Raw genomic sequence first — 5,932 nt, 5'->3', positions numbered from 1 at the left:
ATTTAAATATGTAATTCAATATAATATATATTTGCAAAAATGTATATATAATATACAGTATAATATTTTTCCCTTGTTCTCTTGGACCGTTCTGCCAGAACAGGAGTTTATGAGGGTTTATGCTAACCTAATTACTCTAAAAATAAATGTTTTAATCTACTTGCAACCAATTTGGACTTTACCCAGAATAAAGTGAAGCCATTGCAGTGCACTTTAACTGCTGACTTAAATACTCTTCACACCAGAATACTTAACCAGCATGACAGTACTTTGGCAAAACCAGCTTCATCATAAAAATCATACTGGTTGAATAGTGTAAACTTCACCACCTAGACCAGCATAAACCAGCATGGACTAGCACTAAGATGAGTTTTTGTGGATGTCTATGACATTGTAGGGCACAGTGACTACAATTAAAAAGGCATCACATGGTACATGGGTTTAGTAAAGAGCACTGAAGTGTAAAACAATCTAATATCATGACTAATTGCTTTAGGCTTAGCATTCCTAAAACATGTTAATCCGACTCAAGGTGGACCACATTAGAACTGAACCCCTGTTAAATTCAACAGCGCCTTTGAATTTGAATAAAATCTCTGTTTCTTTCTGAGTGTGATTTTCTGTGAAGTGTTTCCTATCGGTCAGAAGTATGTGTGAAACTCACCAATCCTGACTCTATTTGCTTTCCTAATGCACATTTCAGATCTCATTGTGAAAATGAATATGTGCATAGACTTTTTAAACTTTAATCAAAATATATGATATCATTCTTATTCTGTGACTTTTCAGCTGACATCACTTTAAATGCATGAGCTTTTGCATAATTGTAACAAACACACACTGCAAATTCTGCTAATTCTTACATTATTAATGATTATTTATTTATCTATTTTTTGTCTATTTGTGCAGTTAAAATGTTTAAAAATCCTTAAAACAAGTTATACTTGAGAAGCAACACTTGATAAGATATTAAAACTTTTTAGCAAATGTGTCTTTACTAATGTAAGTATATTTTGTCTTATTGCACCGGCAAATTTTGTCACTTTATGCTTCATATCTAAAATATTGAATAAATAATATATATTTAATTATTGTAGTTAAAGGTATTTTATATTAATATTTAAATATTTATTACTGAATCACATTAAAGAGTCGTTGTTAAATACAATAACAAGTACAAATTACAATTTTAATTTTTTTAAATATATATATATATATATATATATATATATATATATATATATATATATAATATATTTTTTAAATATATATATATATATATATATATAAAATATATATATATATATATATATATATTACATAAAATATTTGTACAATTTAATATGGATTATAAAAGATCAAATATTTGTATAAACAAAAATTACAATATTAAAATTTAAATTATATGTAAAATATATTGTATGTAATTCCCACTTACATAATGCAGCCAATTTGCAATGAATTCAATAAACTACTGCCCTATATATTTTTTTTTTTTTCTATTAAAAATGCTGTTGTGTTTGTAAATATGTCATGTTATGAAATTAAAATGGGTTGTGAATGGGGACTCATAATGATTCTAAAAAACCTACAATCTTTTGGCTGGCAAACATTTCTTAGAAAAATGCCGTGACTAATGTTATCAAGGCTCGCGTGTCATTCACAGTCTCTTAACATCTCAAAATAGTATTACCTAAATACTCTATGATTGCACAAACACCCACATCTTCCTTACAAAGCAGGAAAGTGTCGTAACTGTAAAATATTATAGTGCAGCATTCGCAGATGGTATGAATATAATTCCCTTTTGCATTCTAGCTGTTTTTGTGTGTTTTACAGCTTTAACTTTTTACATCCTGTCCAGGTGAAACTGCACTCTATTATTTATGGCTCGTATAAAAATGTGCCTGTTCCCACGTGCTGTTGAATGTTTTATTGTGTTAATTATACATTGGCCCAGAGTCTGGAGGCCTGCTTAGAAAAGTGAAGGTAATTATGTCAAAAGGGAGGTTCAACACGTTTGCAAAGGCTTTAGCTCATGCCCAGAACATTTGCATCTTTTTCAGCTGTCTTACAGTTGTTTGTGTGGATTTTGCATGACAGGACATGTCCTGAGTGACAAACAGCTCTCATTAGTGGTAATGATAGCTGGTTAATGTGTACACAATGTCTCTATGTGAACTATTGAATCTGTACTTTCAATAGTAAGACTCAATGGTCATTTAAATGTAAAACATAATTGAATAATTAGAATAATATATTTTAATAATACACATATAAGCAAGGCAAAGCAAGTTTATTTATATAGCAAATTTCATACACAATCGGAATTTAAAGTGCTTTACATAAAAGAAAGTAAAATAATCATTAAAAAAAATGTAAATGCAAAATGTAGTTTTAAAAGGTTTGGATCATATAACTATAATTAGACTATATATATATATATACATATAAAGAGGTGGAAATGTAAGTAACTAAAATGTATTGAAAATATATTTATGTAAACATTTTAAAATGTATATTATCAACGTTTTGGGGTACTTTTGTATATTTTGACTTTTTTAAATATATATCTGGGGGAGGAAAATACATTGTAAATCTTAAAATACATTTGTATTAATTGCAATATATTGAATATCTGCGATATATAACAGTTATATTATTAATACAAGTAATATAATTTATAATAATATGTAATGTAATATAGTTATATGTTATGTTATATAACTAAATTTTATCTAAAATATTGAAATCAATATTAACAATTGATTAATCAATTATTGATAAATCATTATTTAAATCAAGCCATTTATATATGTATATATATATCAATAATGGGAAACTGTGGGTTAAAAAATATTTTGTACATTTATTTATCTAAAATATTGAACTCAATATTAACCATTTTTGTTCTTTTTTATTTTTAATTTTTTTATCATAGGAAACTGTGGGTCAGAGGTTTATTCAAATCACTAACCATTATTGTGAGCAAAATAAGTTATGCTTCTCTTAACAAAGAGCACTAATATACATCATGTGACAGTTCAGATGTAACTGCAAACGCTGATTATGAATTGTCTGTGAATTACGTTCTCAGCATGTGTCACAAAAGATGAAAGCAGAAGAAGCCAGCGGTGAACCCAGGATTGACCTCTCACATGTGCAGAATGAGGGAAAGCTTTGTTTCAGATTGTCTTAAAATAGGACCTAGTTCCTCATTTTTCTCTTGGATTATTCAGAATATAACAGTCAACAGTTTGCTGGTGGGAAACAAATTTTGCCGGCCCTACGAAACCAAGAATCGTCTCATGTCTTTGGTTGATTTAATTCAGCGCTGATTCGGCTCATCGCTTCTCATCTTGCTTTGATTACACAACAAAAGGACAGAAATAAGGTGCTGAAACATGAAAGCATCCAAATTTTGTGGCACAAAAAAGCAAGGTAGGATGAGAAAGAGAAGAAATAGCAAGTAATGCAATATTCATGCGCACAAGGCAGATTTCCCTTTAGTTCTCATGATACGAGGAGGGAAATCTTCACCCGGCCTGTCTTCTTAGAGGATGGATGCATTAATGCCAAGTTGTTATTTTTTGGTACTTTCAGAGAAGAGAGAAGATGTGGCTTAATCAAGGAGATGCACTTCTCCTTCCCCTGCTCTTTGATGTTGTGAAAAGACGTCCATGGTTAACCCTAAGTGTGCAGCGGCTGGGCATTTCTCTTTCAAGCCTGGGATGATGAAAGTGATAGTGCCATGGTGGAGCTGTATCAGGGGGAGTCCAGCTTCTCTCGAAAAAGAGATGTGACCCTGATTGAAATGAGGAACATATTTGATCTTGAAATGAAGTGCTTCTTTGCTTTGCACTAATGCACTCATCTTTGATCATCAAACCTAATTGATATTACCACTTTGCCTTTAAAGCTTACTGAACGACACTCCAGCATATTGTCCTGAGAATACGTTGTCATTGGTGGAAGGATGTTCATTGTGTAGGATATACCTAGATCAGATCAGCAAGACTGAAAAATAGCAAACTGTGACAACAAATGCATCCAAATGCACTGTAAAAATAAATTAAAGTTTTAAATAAAGATTATTGGGAGTATATGTTTAACAAGAAAATGAGATTCAGGATATACAGAGGTATATATATAGAGAGAGAGAGAGAGAGAGAGAGAGAGAGAGAGAGAGAGAGAGAGAGAGAGATGTACGTGTATGTGTGTTTATATGTCTAATTTTTTTTCCCAAATTAAAATAAAATATATTATATTTTATACTTATAAAATTTATTATTTTATATTATATTTCTTACGGATGTTTGAAAATATATTCATAATTTAGGTACTTCTTAGTAGTTAAATCTTTGTCATTTTTGGTGAAATTTAATAGCATTTTCTGAGAGAAAACTGTGTCAAATTAATTCCTACACCATTTTTTTCAGTGTGCGTATGAAATACTTTGTCTATTTTATTATACATATATATATATATATATATATATATATATATATATATATATATATATATATATATATATATATATATATATATATATGTATATATATATATTTTTTTTCTCTCTTTTTTTGTAGCTTGAGGGTGTTTGGGAGCCAGTATTTTATATTCTAGAGTTCTGCCAGTCATTCGAGCATCACAAAACTGTTTAACACGCACCTGTTCTCCGTGCTCGATTTGATTAACCCCTCTCGTTTTATTTATTTGGTTTCAAATCTATTCAAATTTTTGGTTGGATGCAGGGATGGTGCTGAAGATGTGTTATTTATCCTTGGCCAACAGAGGGGAAATCTGAGAGTGAAATTCCCATGTCGCTGATAACCGCAAAGTCAACATGTCAATAATTCATTGCTCATATGATTTAATATATCAGCATTTGAATTATTCATTTTCTTGGTTTTCTCTCTCTCTCTTCACCTGACAATCTACATCTGACTCTCCCAGTACATTCATATTCATTTCAGTTGGACTGCCGCTGAATGATTTATGGATGGCTGCCTTGGCCAAGCACTCCATGTAAAAGGCCATCCGTGTTGATGGAAAAAACAAACACGGACACAGTCCGGAGTATTTGAGCTGCTTTCGCTGGCGGCCCTCGGAGAGGAGCGCTGGAGCTAGTGAACGCTCTGGAAGAGTAGGAGGATATACACATCCACACAAGAGTGAAAAATAGAGGTTTAATAGAGTTCAGTAGGAGACAAACCTGCAAAGATTGTAGACTGCATATTCAGATGAAGAGTCATTTGGCTCACAATATAGTCTTAAAGCCACATCCACAGGTGGACCTGGTTTTAAAAGTTAAAAACTTAAGGTTTAAAATAATAACTGTTTTAAGTTTGAAAGCCACAGAAGTATATGAAGGTTATCTCAACCAACAAAAAGTTCAGATCAAGCATTGTAAAACTGTATGTTTCTGTATGAGGTATTGTTGTGTATTTCCAACAACCACTTCCTCCCCTATTTATCCTCCGACATGGAAACTGTCCCGTACTGAAGCCTGCCTGCACAAAACAAGACTGAAGTGGCCTTTGAGTTCCTCCAAAATCGGAACAGTTGATTTTAATAAACATCCGAGATCATCTACTGATTGCAAATATTATTAAATAATGTACATTTAAACAATTGATATTGGTAATTATTAATCTATGTTAATCTATTGGTAATTATTAGGATAGATAGATAAACCTCTTTTTCAAGAGAGACCTGGCCAAAATCAGGTCTATTATTAGATTCTGTGAGGACATATGGGTAGGTAGATGAATTCATAATAATGAGTTGTAGTAGTAGTAATAGGATGTTGCTGTTGTTGTTATGAAGCTTATTTGTTTGAATCCAGGAGCTCTCTCCTTGAGAAGTGTTTACTGTCTCTTTAAGGGGGACCGTCGCGTGAATAGAGTGTCGGTTTGCATCTCAGACTCCT

Source organism: Carassius gibelio, chromosome A10 (genome assembly GCF_023724105.1).
Source record: "Carassius gibelio isolate Cgi1373 ecotype wild population from Czech Republic chromosome A10, carGib1.2-hapl.c, whole genome shotgun sequence".
Classification (NCBI taxonomy): Eukaryota; Metazoa; Chordata; class Actinopteri; order Cypriniformes; family Cyprinidae; genus Carassius; species Carassius gibelio.
The sequence above is the reverse complement of the archived record's forward strand: the minus strand, read 5'-3'. Positions refer to the sequence as shown.